The sequence below is a fragment of the Prionailurus viverrinus genome, chromosome X, assembly GCF_022837055.1.
Source record: "Prionailurus viverrinus isolate Anna chromosome X, UM_Priviv_1.0, whole genome shotgun sequence".
NCBI lineage: Eukaryota > Metazoa > Chordata > Mammalia > Carnivora > Felidae > Prionailurus > Prionailurus viverrinus.
The window spans coordinates 51,644,038-51,659,901 of NC_062579.1; the positions used below are offsets into that span (position 1 = coordinate 51,644,038).

A 15,864-nucleotide genomic window follows, 5' to 3' on the forward strand; every position below is an offset into this window, starting at 1 on the left:
TTTATACCAAGAATCCCAACAAGTAAAACTTACTATTACTTTGAGTTGAGAATGTGTGTATGGGGAAATTTTCCTGTTACTGCTTTTGAGGCTTAAAGCAGCTGCTATTACAACCCTCCAGAATAACCTACTTTCACCAGTCTTACCTTTACTTAACAGTAACTGTGAATGTCAAATCTTGTTTTATACAGAAGGAGCCAAAGTTTCCCTGCCACTTACATCTTTCCCCCAAGAAACAAAACCTTTAGAAACCCACAAAGGAGCATTGTATAGGAAGAGAACTTGAGCCACACCAAGAGTGATCACTTAACATTCCACAAATTTCCACTGAAATTAGGAAAGGTATTTTACAGTGCTTTTCATAAACCTAGTAAATCTCCATCTCTTAAAGTTTTCCTAGACATTCTTTCACTATGGTTTATTCCTTAAATCATTACTACTGTTCAGAAATCCCCTTAGATGTCAAAAAAATCAATTTTTGAGGGTGTTGTGTGCTTTGCTGATTTTTTTTTCTTAAAAAGAAAATAGAAGGACTTATGTTTCTTCCAAGATCAAGCAATTTCCTTCTAGCTCCTCCCTCTTGCACTAAAATCCCCTGGATATAACACGGCAAACAAAACTCTGAAAAGTGGAAAGAACAAGCAGACTGCCTCAGAACTTGAGGAACAATACAGTGGTACACTCCCTGGATTTCCTCTTTGCCTCCTATATATCCCAGACAGGTCACTACAGAAGCCTCCAATCCATAAGTGCCAACAGACACAGACAAAAACATCTCTAAGAAAAGCCTGATACCCATATCTAAAAGAAAGGAGGAAAGGGTTGCCTAACAATGGAAAACCTTTTGGCAATACCTGTTCTATTCTAGCCAAACAACAACAGAAAAAAAAAATCATGCCCTCCCCACTGTCCCCCAGTTTCAATGGAGCCTAGTAGGAAGTAATCTTTCACTCCACTCCTTCCACACAAATAAGCAGGCATCATGCTCCTATTCCCACTGCTGAGGTGGTGTTGGCAGAACTGGACAGGCAGTCTTTCTAATCCCCTATTCGGCAGAAGCAATGGTACTCCTATTCTCCTTCCAGAGTATTGTAAGCCCAGTCCACTGGCAAGCTAAGCTGCCTCACTCACACCCAGAAGCAAAAAGAGTTAACAACTTGGTGCAAAGTAAAGCTAGTCACCACTGGACTTCATCACCATCTCCATGTCACTGAGGCCCAATGAGGAGGCTGAGCTTCCACCACCTCCACATCAAAAAGACTGAACAAAGGGATGCATATCAAGGCTAGTAAGCATTCCACTTTTCCCCCAACCCTGGTGTCAGGGATACCCAGTGGGAATCTGTACTTGCACATCCATCTGGCAGCAATAAGACTGAAAAGGGCAATACAAAGCAGAGCTAGTCAGCACCCCTATCCCCATCCCACCCCCATTTCAATGGGGCCCAATGGAGAGCTGAACCTTTACCCTCAGTCAGCATCCAGTCTTAAATTAACAAGGTGGTAAAAGGTAGAGCTAGTTGGTACTTTTCTTTCCTTTCCCCTGGTGTCAGTCAGCAGGGCTCACAGGGAGCTGAGCTTATACTTCCATTCCAAGATAACAAAAGCCAGAAAAAAAGATAACAGAAGCTTTACAGATCAGTGCCCCACTTTCACTGGGATAGTGCCAGCAGAGCCAGAGGGGTAGCTGAACTTCCACTCCCCATTTGCAACTAGGAAGTAAGAGTCAGTGCCCCATTTTTGTCAGGGTCACATCAGTGAGATGCAGCAGGAACATATACACATACTCAACCCTTACATTATACCTCACCACAAGGACTCCCTCCTTTATTTTTTTTTAACAACCTTATATATATTTTATTTTTCTTAAAGTACTTTTTTAGGGATGAAGTCTTTTAAAAGAGCAATTTGTTTATTTTTTTGTTGTTGTTGTTGTTTATGAAATTTATTGACAAATTGGTTTCCATACAACACCCAGTGCTCATCCCAAAAGGTGCCCTCCTCAATACCCATCACCCACCCTCTCCTCCCTCCCACCCCCCATCAACCCTCAGTTTGTTCTCAGTTTTTAACAGTCTCTTATGCTTTGGCTCTCTCCCATTCTAACCTCTTTTTTTTTTTTTCCTTCCCCTCCCCCATGGGTTCCTGTTAAGTTTCTCAGGATCCACATAAGAGTGAAACCATATGGTATCTGTCTTTCTCTGTATGGCTTATTTCACTTAGCATCACACTCTCCAGTTCCATCCACGTTGCTACAAAAGGCCATAATTCATTTTTTCTCATTGCCACGTAATATTCCATTGTGTAAATAAACCACAATTTCTTTATCCATTCGTCAGTTGATGGACATTTAGGCTCTTTCCATAATTTGGCTATTGTTGAGAGTGCTGCTATGAACATTGGGGTACAAGTGGCCCTATGCATCAGTACTCCTGTATCCCTTGGATAAATTCCTAGCAGTGCTATTGCTGGGTCATAGGGTAGGTCTATTTTTAATTTTCTGAGGAACCTCCACACTGCTTTCCAGAGTGGCTGCACCAATTTGCATTCCCACCAACAGTGCAAGAGGGTTCCCGTTTCTCCACATCCTCTCCAGCATCTATAGTCTCCTGAGTTGTTCATTTTGGCCACTCTGACTGGCGTGAGGTGATACCTGAGTGTGGTTTTGATTTGTATTTCCTGATAAGGAGCGACGCTGAACATCTTTTCATGTGCCTGTTGGCCATCCGGATGTCTTCTTTAGAGAAGTGTCTATTCATGTTTTCTGCCCATTTCTTCACTGGGTTATTTGTTTTTCGGGTGTGGAGTTTGGTGAGCTCTTTATAGATTTTGGATACTAGCCCTTTGTCCGATATGTCATTTGCGAATATCTTTTCCCATTCCGTTGGTTGCCTTTTCGTTTTGTTGGTTGTTTCCTTTGCTGTGCAGAAGCTTTTTATCTTCATAAGGTCCCAGTAATTCACTTTTGCTTTTAATTCCCTTGCCTTTGGGGATGTGTCGAGTAAGAGATTGCTACGGCTGAGGTCAGAGAGGTCTTTTCCTGCTTTCTCCTCTAAGGTTTTGATGGTTTCCTGTCTCACATTTAGGTCCTTTATCCATTTTGAGTTTATTTTTGTGAATGGTGTGAGAAAGTGGTCTAGTTTCAACCTTCTGCATGTTGCTGTCCCGTTCTCCCAGCACCATTTGTTAAAGAGGCTGTCTTTTTTCCATTGGATGTTCTTTCCTGCTTTGTCAAAGATGAGTTGGCCATACATTTGTGGGTCTAGTTCTGGGGTTTCTATTCTATTCCATTGGTCTATGTGTCTGTTTTTGTGCCAAGGACTCCCTCCTTTAAAAATGTAATCTTAAGTCTAGTAAGACAGTGTCCAAAAACCTCCAGTTTAAAGAAATATATAACTCGTGAGTGAGAACAGACACCAACACTCAGTTGAATCAGATTTTATCTGACAAGGATTATAAAGCATCAATAATAAAAATGATCCAACAAGTAATTACAAATTTTTTGGAAACAACATACAAAATCTCAGCAAAGAAATAGAAATTATTTTTTAAAAGAAGCAAATCAAAATTATAGGACAAAAAATACAATAACTTAAACTCAGTGAATGGGCTCAATAGTAGAATGGGCTCAATAACAGAAGATAGAATCAGTGAACTTTAGGTCAGAGCAGTAGAATTTACTCAGCCTGAACAGCAAAGAGAAACTAGACTAGAAAAAAATGAACAAAGCCTCAGAGAATCTGGGACGACAACAAAAGATCCAGTATTCATATCATCAGTGTCCAAAAGGAAAGGAGAGAAAAAGAAGTACTTGAAGAAATAATGGCTGACTTAAAAAGGATAGAAATTCTGACATGCTAAAACATGGATAAATCTTAAGGATATTATACTAAGTGAAATAAGCCAGTCACAAAAAGACAAATACTATATGATTCCACTTATATGAGGTACCCAGAGTAGTCAAATACATAGAAAGAATAAGATGATTACTGCTAGGGGTGGGAGGTAGAAGGGAATGAAGCATTGTTTCATGGACGTAGAGTTTTAGTTTTGCAAGGTTAAAAGAGCTTTGGAGACTGAGTGTACAACAATGTGGAGATAATTAACACTGCTGAACTTACACTTAAAAATAGTTAAGATGGTGAATTTTATGTGTATTTTAATCACAATTAAATTTTAAAGAAATTTTAAATGTAAGAAACTCTGAAAACCTCAAATTTGGCAAAATACATATTCAAGGCGATAAGTGAAACCCAAATATAATAAACCCAAACAAATCCATGCTAAGACACATCATAATTAAACTTATGAAAACTAAAGATATTTTTAAAATTTTGAGATCAGCCAGGAAAAAATGATGCATTACTTCTAAGGGAACACCAGTTAGACTAACAACACATTTCCTATTTAAAAGCAGAGAGACCAGAAGGAAATGGTACATTTTTCAAATGCTGAAAGAAAACTGTCAACCACAGATCTACATCAAGAAAAACCCCTTTGGGAATTAAGGGGAAATAAAAGAATTTTTTAAATGTTTATTTATTTTTGAGAGCGAGAGAGAGCATGAGCAGAGGAGGGCAGAAAGAGAGAGAGACACACACAGAATCCAAAGCAGACTCTAGACTCTGAGTTGTCAGCACAGAGCCCGATGCAGGGCTCAAACTCACAAACCACAAGATCATGATCTGAGCCGGAGTTGGGCACTCAACCAACTGAGCCACAGGTGCATCTAAAGGAATTTTTAGAGGAATAAGAGTATCTTTTTTTGCTAGCAAGCAAAACTACACTTAAACATTGGCTAAAAGAAGTTCTATAAACAGAAATGATAACAGAATAAGGCTCAGAACTTCAGAAAAGAAAGAAATACACCTTAGTGGTGAAAATAGGGGTAAATACAATAGACTATGCTAGTTGTCATGAGTTTCTTAAATCATTTCTGATGGTTGAAGCAAAAATTATAACACCATCTGATGTGGTCCAATGTATGTAAAGGAAATGCTTAAGGCAGTTAAGACATATATATTGAAAAAGTGGGGAGGATTCTCAACATCATTAGCCATTAGGGAAATGTAACTCAGAACAATAGTGAGATAAAACTTCGTACCCACTAGGGTGGCTATAATAAAAAGATAATATAACAAGAGTTGGCAAGAACATGGAGAAATTGGAACTATCATAAACTGCTGGTGGGAATGTAAAATGATGCAACTAACTCTTTTGGAAAAAACAGTCTGGCAGTTCCTCAAAATGCCAAATATATGATCCATTACCATATGACCCAATACACATTCCCAAGTATAATCGAATAATTGAAACAGATATTCAAATTCTTGTACATAAATGTTCATAGCACCATTATTTATAATAGCCGAAAACTGGAAACAGCCCAAATATCCATCAACTGGTGGATGGATAAATAAAATGTGGTATATTCATACAATGGAACACTATTTGGCAATAATATTGATGTGTGGTATGACATGGATGAATCTTGAAAACATTATGCTAAGTGAAAGAAGGCAGTAACATATTCTATGATTCCATTTATATGAAATGCCCAGAATAGCCAAATCCATAGAGACAGAAAGTAAATCCCTGGGATGGAGGGAGATGGACAGAAATGAAGAGTGACTGCTAAGGGGTATGTGGTTTCTTTTGGAGATGATGAAAATGTTCTAAAATGAATTGTGGTGAGGTTTCCACATCTCTAAAAACCATTGAATTGTACATGTTAATGGATGAATGGTATGTGTGAATTGCATCTCCTTAGAGCTCTTAACAAAAGAAATAAAATGCAGAGTATAGATGGACCTAAATGAGAGGAAGGCTCCTGTGCTGTATTTGAAGTACTAAATCATCAATAGCAGTAGACTGTAATAAGTTATGTATGTATCATAATACCTAGAGCAACCACTAAGAAAACTATACTGAGTGGAATACTCAAAAACATTATAAATAAAGATGCAATCCTTAGAAGATTTTCAAATGGCCCACAAGAAGGTAGGAAAGAGAAAAAAGGAATTAAACAAAGGAAACAAACAGGAAACAAAATATAAAATGGCAGATGTAAGTGCTAACAGATCAATAATTACATTAAATGTAAATGATCTAAATATACCAATTAAAAGACAGAGATTAGTAGAATGGGTGATAAAATATCACGCAACTACATGTTGTCTACAAAAAAATTCATTTTGAATACAACCAAATACGTACATTGAAAGTAAGAATGGAAAAAGATATATCATGCAAAAATTAATGGAAAAAAGCAGGAGCTGTTATATGAATATAAGATAAAATGTAATTCCAAGCAAAGAAAATGACTAGAGAAAAAAAGGGATAATATAATAAAATGATCAATCCATCAGGATAATGCAACATCCTAAATGTGTACACACCAAACAGCAAAGCCTCAAAATACATGAAACAAAATAGAAATAGGTAAATCCACAAATATAATTCGGACCTCAACAACTTAAAACAATTGATAGAACTACTGGACAGAAAACTAACAAAGATAGAGAAGAACGGAACAACACAATGAACCCACGAAATCTAATTAATATATATAGAACACTACTCCCAACAACACCAAACTATTTCTTTTAAGCACCATGGAACATTTATCAAGGTAAAACATATCCTGGGCTGTATAACAAACCTCATCAAATGTGAGAATTGTAATAATAGAGTATGTTCTCTGATAATCATGGGATTAATAAGAGAAACACAACAGGAAAATCTCTAATCACTTAGAAATTAAATAACATGCCTCAGAATAATCCATGGGTCTAAGAGGAAGTGTCAAGTCAAGTTACAACATATATAGAGCTCACATGTAATTAAAATCTCCCTAAAAAGGAATCTCCAAGCCCAGATGGTTTCACTGAATAGAACCAATTTTACACAATCTGTTCCAGAAAGTAGAAGGTGAGGGAACACTTCCCTATTATTTTATGAGAGCACTATACCCTGATACCAAAATCAGACAAAACAGCACTAAAAAGGAAAACTAGGGGCCAATATCTCTCATCAAATTAAATGTAAAAATCCTCAACAAAATACTAGCAAATCATATGCCAAAATATATAAAACAATTATATATCATGACTAAGTGGGATTTATTCCAGGCTTTATGCAAGAAATTAATAAATTCAGCCTCACATATCAATAGGCTAGAGGAGGAAAATTATATGATCATATCAATTAATGCTGAAAAAGCTCTTGACAGAATCCAACACCCATTCATGATTCAAACCCTCAACAAACTAGGAATAGAGAGGAACTGCCTCATACACTATGTATATATATATATACATACATATATACATATATACACTATGTATACATAGTGTATACATATATACATATACACTATATATATATACATATATATATATACACACACACACTACAGCCAAGATCATACTTTACAGTAAAAAACTGAATGCTTTCTTCCTAAGATTGAAACAATGCAGGAGTATATGTTGTCATCATTCTTACTGAACATAGTACTGGAAGTGCTTTGCATACTGATCAGAAAGAAGAAATGCTATTTAGACCATTTACATTTGAGCTAATTACTGATAGATTAGGGCTTTAATCTGCCAAATTTTTTTCCATTTTCTTTATTCTCTGTTTTGTTTGTTTTCTTTTCCTGCTTTCCTGTGAGTTACTTGAACCGTTTGCAGAATTTCGTTTTAGTAGTGCTTTTGAATGTATCTCTTTGTGTTGCTTAGTGGTCGCTCTTGGTATTACATTGTGTATACATAACTTACCAGTTTACTGGTATTGACATTTTACCACTTCAAGTAAACTGTAGAAAACTTACCTGTCTTTAAGTCCCTTTACTCTCCCCTTCCTCCATTTATGATATAATTGTCTTAAATATTACTCCACATATATTGTGAAACACATAAGAAAGACAGTGTTATAACTTGATTTAATTGTCACACGCAACTCAGAAAGTCAAGAGAAGAAAGTCTATTGTATTTACCTTATTTTTGCTCTTCTTTTGTTCTTTCTTCCTGATAGTCCAAGATTCCTTCCTTTATCATTTCCTTTCTCTTTCAGAACTTCCTGTAGCCATTATTTTAGGTTAGGTCTGCTGGTCACAAATTTTGTTAGTTTGCCTTCATCTGAGATGTCTTGATTTCCCTTTAATTCCTGAATAATATTTTCACTGGGTATAGGATTCAGTGTTTGAAAGTTCTTTTCTTTCAGCACTTGAAAAATGTGCCACTTCCTTCTGTTCTTCCTGGCTTCTTACAAGAAATTCACTGCCATTTGAGTTGTTTTTTCTCTAAAAGGTAAAGTTTCACTTTTCTCTAGCTAAGAAGGTTTTCTTTTTGTCTTTGGTTTTAGAAGTTTAACTTCATGTGACTGTTATTGATCCCATGAGCTAAGCTTTTCATTTCAGTTATTTTTCAATTCTAATATTTCCATTTGGTTCCTCTTTATATCTTCCATTTCTTTGCCAAGACTTTCTATTTCTATGTGAGGCTTTAATTTTTTTTTTTTTTTACCTATTTCAAGAGTGTTCATAATTACTCATTGAAGCATTCTTGTGATAGCTACTTTAAAAATCTCAGTCATAGAATCCTGTCATCTCTATTATCTCACTGTAGGTTTTTATGTATTATCTTTTTTCATTCAGTTTGAGATATTCTTGGCTCTTGGTATGACAAATGGTTTTTTTTATCAAACCCTCAACATTTTACATTTTGTTTTAAGGCTCTGGATCTTATTTAAACCTTCTGCTTTAAATGTATTTTTGTGATACTGCTCTGTCAGGTGGTAGAGGGGTTGTCCACCTCATTGTTTCCAGGTAGAGATTGAAATGCAGGTTCCACACTTGGTCTTCTTTGACATCTGAGGGAGAAGAGATTCCTCATTATTGTTGGGTAAGGGTGGGAGTTCCAACTTACCATATGTGTCAGTCTCTTCTGACATTGCAAGTGAGGTAGTCTAGTTACTTACTCATGGGGATGAACGTCCCAGCTCCTTATTTCACTTTCTCTGACCCCACATGAGCAGGGGATGGGGGCACCTTGTTATAACTTCATGAGAGTGGAATTTTAGGGTTCCCATTCATCCTTTGCTGGAATGGTTGGGATGGAGCCACAGGTGTTTTTCTGCAGTGTTGCTGGAATAGAAAACTTATTGTCTAAAAGCTTTCTCTCATGCCAGATCATTCCTTATCTGGGCCTTTAGGTCAAAGAGGATTTTGTTAAGGTTTTTCTTTTTCTGCTCCTGTTGGTATTTCAGGGCTGCTGGCATGTTCAGTTCCACGTCTGGGGTATATGAATCACAAAGAAAACCTGGAAAATTTATCATTCTGTCATTCCTTGGGTTCCAAGTTTTCTAAACAGTTTGTCTGTCTTCTTCTCTCCACCTTTCCAAGTCTTATGTTTATTTTATTATATATTAATGTGCAGGATCTTTTGTTTTATGTAGCAAGAGGAATAAGGAAAAGTATGCCTACTTCAGGAAACTTATCCATTTAATGGCTACAAGATCTATAGTGATCCCTCCCCTGTTTTATTCCTTATATTAGTGATTTTTGTCCATTCTACTTTTGACTTTTGTCAGTCTTGTTAGAGGTTTATCAATGTTATTGATTTTTTTCCCCAAAGAACCAGATTTTTATTTCATTGATTTTCTTTTTGTCTTCCTGTTTTAAATTTCATTTATTTCTTCTCTTATCTGTATTAACTTCTTCCTCCTGATTATTTTGGTTATATTTTGCTTTGTGTTTTTGGTTTCCTGAAATAGAAATTTCAATTATTTCTTTGAGACCTTTCCCCTTTTCTAAATGTAAGCCTCTAGTGCTATAAATTTCCCTGTCAGCACTGCTTTAGTTGCATCCATAATTTTTTTTCTTTTTTTTTTTTTTTTTTTTTTGTGGAGGGGTCTTCCGGTAAAAACCGGAAAACCTAGGGGCGCCTGGGTGGCGCAGTCGGTTGAGTGTCCGACTTCAGCCAGGTCACGATCTCGCGGTCCGTGAGTTCGAGCCCCGCGTCAGGCTCTGGGCTGATGGCTCAGAGCCTGGAGCCTGTTTCCGATTCTGTGTCTCCCTCTCTCTGTGCCCCTACCCCGTTCATGCTCTGTCTCTCTCTGTCCCAAAAATAAATGTAAACGTTAAAAAAAAAAAAAACGGAAAACCTGCTAGACAAATTCTAAAAGAGCTGTAATACTACATCCATAAATTTTGATATGTTGTATTTTTATTTTCATTAAGTTCTGTGTATTTTTTGTTTCCTTTGAGACTTCTCTGATTCACAGGTTGTTTGAAGTGTGCTTTTGAAATTTTCAATTGTTTGTAGATTTTCCTTATTTTCTATGTGTTACTGATTTCTAGTCTGATTCCTTTTTACTCTGAGAACACATTCTGCATTCTTTTGATGTTTCTAAATTTGTTGAAGTTTGTTTTTTCACCCAAAATATAATTAACTCTCATGGTGAATGTTTCATAGATGCTTGGAAAAAAAGTATATTCTGCTATTATTGAGGGAGTGTTATATAAACGTAAATCAGACTTTCTTGGGTGATTGTAATGTTCAGTTGTTCTTTATGTTTGCTGATTTTCTGTCTATTAGCTCTATCAATTGCCCTGAATGGGGTGTTAAAGCCCCTAACTCTAATTTTGGATTTGTCTGTCTTTTTGATTCAATTTTGATTTAGTGTATTTTGAAGCTCTGCTGTTTGGTGCATACACATTTAGGGTTGCTATGTCTTCTTAGTGTATCCATCATTTTGTCATTTTGTGATGTCACTGTCTGTCTCTGGTAGTTTTCTTTGCTCTAAAATCTTCTGTGTCTCATAATACTGATCTTCATATTTTTGTTATTTTTAAAAATTTATTTGTTTAAATTCAAGTTACTTAACATACAGTGTAGTATTGGTTTCAGAAGTAGAGCCCAGTGATTCATCACTTATATATAATGCCCAGTGCTCATCCTAACAAGTGCCCTCCTTAATGCCCATCACTCATTTAGCCCATATCCCCACCCACCTCCCCTCTAGCAACGCTCAGTTTGTTATATTTAAGAGTCTCTTATGGTTTGTCTGCCTCTTTGTTTTTCTTATTTTTCCTTCCTTTCCCCTATGTTCATCTGTTTTGTTTCTTAAATTCTACATATGAGTAAAATCATGATATTTGTCTTTCTCTGATTGACTTATTTTGCTTAGCATAATACATTGTTGCAAATGGCACGATTTCATTCTTTTTGATTGCCAAGTAATATTCCATTGTATATATCTATTCCATATCTTCTTTATCCATCAATTGATGGACATTTGGACTCCATAATCTGGCTATTGTTGATAGTGCTGCTATAAACATTAGGGTGCACGTGCCCCTTCGAATCAACATTTTTGTATCATTTGGATAAATACCTAGTAATGCAATTGCTGTGTCATAGGGTAGTTCTATTTTTAACGTTTTGAGGAACCTCCATACTGTATTCCAGAGTGGCTGCACCAGCTTGCATTCCCACCAATAGTGCAAAAGTGTTCCCCATTCTCCACATCCTCAGCAACATCTGTTGTTTCCTGAGTTATTCATTTTAGCCATTCTGATAGGTGTGAGCTGGTGTATCTCATTGTGGTTCTGATTTGTATTTCTCTGATGGTGAATGATGTTGAGCATCATTTCATGTGTCTGTTCGCCATCTGGATGTCTTCTTTGGAAAAGTGTGTATTCATGTCTTCTGCCTATTTCTTCACTGGATTATGGTTTTGGGTATTGAGTTTGATAAGTTCTTTATAGATTTTTGGATATTAACCCTTTATCCGATACGTCATTTGCAAGTATCGTCTCCCATTCTGTAGGCTGCCTTTTAGTTTTGTTGATTGTTTTCCTTCACTGTGCAGAAGCTTTCTATCTTGATGAAGTCACAATAAGTTCATGTTTGCTTTTGTTTCTCTTGCCTCCAAAAACATGTCTAGTAAGAAGTTGCTGCAGTCGAGGTCAAAGAGGTTGCTGCCAGTTTTCTCCTGTAGGATTTTGATGGTTTCCTGTCTTGCATTTAGGTCTTTCATCCATTTTTAATTTATTCTTGTGTATGGTGTAAGAAAGTGGTCCAGTTTCATTGTTTTGAATGTTGCTGTCTGGTTTTCCCAGCACCATGTTTTGAAAAGACTGTCTTTTTTCCCTTGGATGTCTTTTCCTGCTTTGTCAAAGATTCATTGGCCATACATTTTTGGGAGCATTTCTGGGTTCTCTATTCTGTTCAATTCTTCTGTGTGTCTGTTTTTGTGCCAGTACCATAGTGTCTTGATGAGTACAGCTTTGTAATACAGCTTGAAGTCCGGAATTGTGATGCCTCCAGCTTTGGCTTGCTTTTCAGTATTACTTTGGCTATAGGGGTCTTTTCTCATTCCATACAAATTGTAGAGTTGTAAAACATTCAATTCAATTCAGTTCAGCTCAGTTTAATTCAATGTTCATGCACTGGAAGAACAAGTATTGTTAAAATGTCTATACTACCCAAAGCAATCTACACGTTCAATCCCTATCAAAATAATACCAGCATCCTTCACAGAGCTGGAACAATCCTAAAATTTGCATGATCTTCATTTTTTGGCTAATGTTAGTATGATATATCTTTTTTAATCCTTTTGTTTTTAAGCTGTATCACTGTGTTTACAGTGAGATTTTGTTAACAGCATATAGTCGGATCATATTTTTAAAATATGCTCTCTCAATCTCTGTGTTTTAATTAATGTATTTAGAGTATATTTAAATTTTTTTCAACGTTTATTTATTTTTTGGGGGACAGAGAGAGACAGAGCATGAATGGGGGAGGGGCAGAGAGAGAGGGAGACACAGAATCGGAAACAGGCTCCAGGCTCTGAGCCATCAGCCCAGAGCCTGACGCGGGGCTCAAACTCACGGACCACGAGATCGTGACCTGGATGAAGTCGGACGCTTAACCGACTGCGCCACCCAGGCGCCCCATATTTAGAGTATATTTAAAGTAACTATTGATATTTAGGGCTTAAGCATGTTATTTATTTATTTATTTATTTACCTTTTCTCTCTTTTTCCTTGCCTTCCTATGGGTTTCTTGCACATTTTTAAGGATTCTATCTTGTTTTATCATTACAGTTTTTAGTATATTACTTAGTATAATTTTCTTACTGGTTGCTCTAGATATTTGTGTGGGTTTTTTAAAAATTTTTTTAATGTTTATTTATTTTTGAGAGATACAGAGACAGAGTGCGAGTGGGGGAGGGGCAGAGAGAGAGGGAGACACAGAATCTGAAACAGGCTCTAGTCTCTGAGCTGTCAACACAAGCCCAACACAGGGCTCAAACTCAAGAACCATGAGATCATGACCTGAGCTGAAGTCAGACGCCTAACCAACTGAGCCACCCAGGCACCCCATAGATATTTGTGTGTTTGTGCGTGTGTGTATGTAACATCACAGTCTATGCATGCCAACAATTTACCATTTTGAAGTATTGAAATCTTACTATATTGAGTAACATTTAAATCTTTCCTACTTTTTAAATATAATTGTGTCAAGTATTTCCTCTACATAACATTGAGCCCCATGACAAACACTGTTAACAATTTTTACTTCAACCATCAAATATGATTTAGGAAAAACATGAGAATTAGGATAGTTTATTATCTTTACCTTTATTTTTACCATTTTCTTTGTTCTTTTCCTTCTGAACTCTGAGCCTTTTGTTATCCTTTCCTTTTTGTTTAGAGAGCATTCTTTAGCCATTTTAAAGGGCATATCTGCTAGCAAGAAATTCTCCTAGTTTACCTTTGAAAATTTCTTTAATTCCTCTTCATTCCTGAATGGTAGTTTTGCTGGATATAGAACTTGTTTTTGACAGTTTTTTCTTTTAGCATATGAATTATTGTGCCACATCCTTCTAACCTCCATGCTTTCAGATAAGAAATCCTCTGGCATTCAAATTGATGTTTTGTGTTTGCTTTTTTTTTAATAGGTAATACACTGTTTCTCTCTAATTGCTTTCAAGATAATTTCTCTGTCTTTAGTTTTCAGAGTTTAATTAAGATGTTGATTGGTGTGGGTTTCTTTTGGTTTACCTTGTTTGATGTTCATTCAGCTCATTGAATCATAGGTTTATGTCTTTTGCCAAAATGAGGTTCTGTCAGCCATTAATTATTTGAATATGTTTCTCTTCTACTCTTTCTCCTCTCCATCTGGGCATCCCATGTTAGCTATCTTGTTTTTGTTCCACAGGTCCCTGAGGCTCTCTTCACTTGTATCAGTGCATTGTTTATCAGTTGTTCAGACTGAATAAATTCTATTCATCTGTCAAGTTGGTAGTTTCTGTCTTCTTTTATCTCCACTCTACTATTGAGCCAAGACAGTTTTTTATTTTAGTTATTTTGATTTTTAGTTCCAGAATTTCCATTTTGTTTTTTCACAACTTGTATTTCTTTTCTGAGATTTTCTATTTTTGTCATTTGTTTCAAGGGAATTTGTAATTAATTGTTGAAGCAATTTTATGGTGGCTGCTTTAAAACCTGTGTCAGATGGTTATGACAATCTTACCCATCTCAGATTGTATCAATTGATTTTCTTTTCTCATTCACATTTTGATTATTTTATTGTATCATTGGGTATTAAGAGATTCTTCATTCTGTTTAAATCTTCTATTTTAGCAAGCAGCAAGCCTAGTTAGGTGTAGTGTTATTCTGGCCTATTTTTATAAGCCATATTCCAGTGACAATTTAGTTTTCTGAGTCTTTACGATGCTACTCTGGTCTGTTTCATACTCTGGCTCTACTTGTACTCCAGCTTGATCTCTGCTGGTGCCACCTATGGGGGCAGAAGGTGCTTCCATGGGCCACCCGGTGTCATGAGGTAGAAGTTCAGGAATGCAAGAACTATGAGACTGAGAACATTTTCCCTTGCCTATTCTCTGGCCATCCAATGCTGGTGGGATCTCCACTTCATCTTTACTGGTGCCTACAGAGGAAGAAATCACCTAACGGGTTGCCTTCTGGAAGATAATACAGGTTCTATTCTGGTCTTTGCCACTCAGTGGAGGTAGAGGAACCTTGGACCCTGGTTCATCTTCTGCCCACTCACTGCAGGACTAAGAGACACTTTGAATAGGAATGGGTTTCATATATTAAAGGCACCTAATGTAATGCTAATGTTATATCAGCCCTTGTTTGATTTTATCATATTAGCGCCACTGGATGTTGGTATCTTATTGACCTATCATTTTCCCCTTTTTTGAACCCAATGTCCTTTGCTTTCTGAAACTTAGGAAGAAAGTTGTAATAAGTGAAAAAAATGAGAGATTTGGCATCAAATAACTTGAGTTTGAACCTTGACTTTGCCTTTGGCTGAGAGATCCTAAGCAAGTGGTATTCTCTTCCTTGAACTTCAGTTTTATTCCTGGTAAAATTGACATGCTACCACCCACCCACAGAGCTAATGTGAGAATTAAATTAAAATAATTGTAAATTTACTTTGTGAAATGATATACAAAGGGATGTGGCACTTTTTGTACTCATCTGTTGTTCTCTATAATTGCTTCTATTCTTGTCATATCTACCTGTACCATCACCACCACACTAGGTAACCTTAATGCACCAACCCCAATACCCTTATTTTAAGTTCTGATCCTTGAACTGGTGCCAGGCTGACAACATAAGAATCAGCTAAGGGCTTGCTTTTGAAATACAGATTCTCTGACTTGACCCCCATATTTTATTTAACAGATCTCAGATGAGGCCTAGAAATCTGTATTTTTAAAATTCTCTCCAGACAGTTCTTTAAACACAGCCAGATATGGGACCCTCTTTGCCTGAAACACTTAGCACCATACCTTGTACCTGCAGACAGTTATAAAATGGTTGATA

General features: G+C 36.5%; 1 protein-coding gene and 1 pseudogene across 5 annotated transcripts in view; one reads left to right on the forward strand and one right to left on the reverse strand.

The window, feature by feature from the left end:
- EDA (ectodysplasin A) overlaps positions 1-15,864 on the forward strand; it is a 430,954-nt gene that overhangs the window by 349,308 nt on the left and 65,782 nt on the right. The window lies entirely within an intron of this gene.
- On the reverse strand, positions 10,154-10,197 carry LOC125158013 (uncharacterized; annotated as a pseudogene).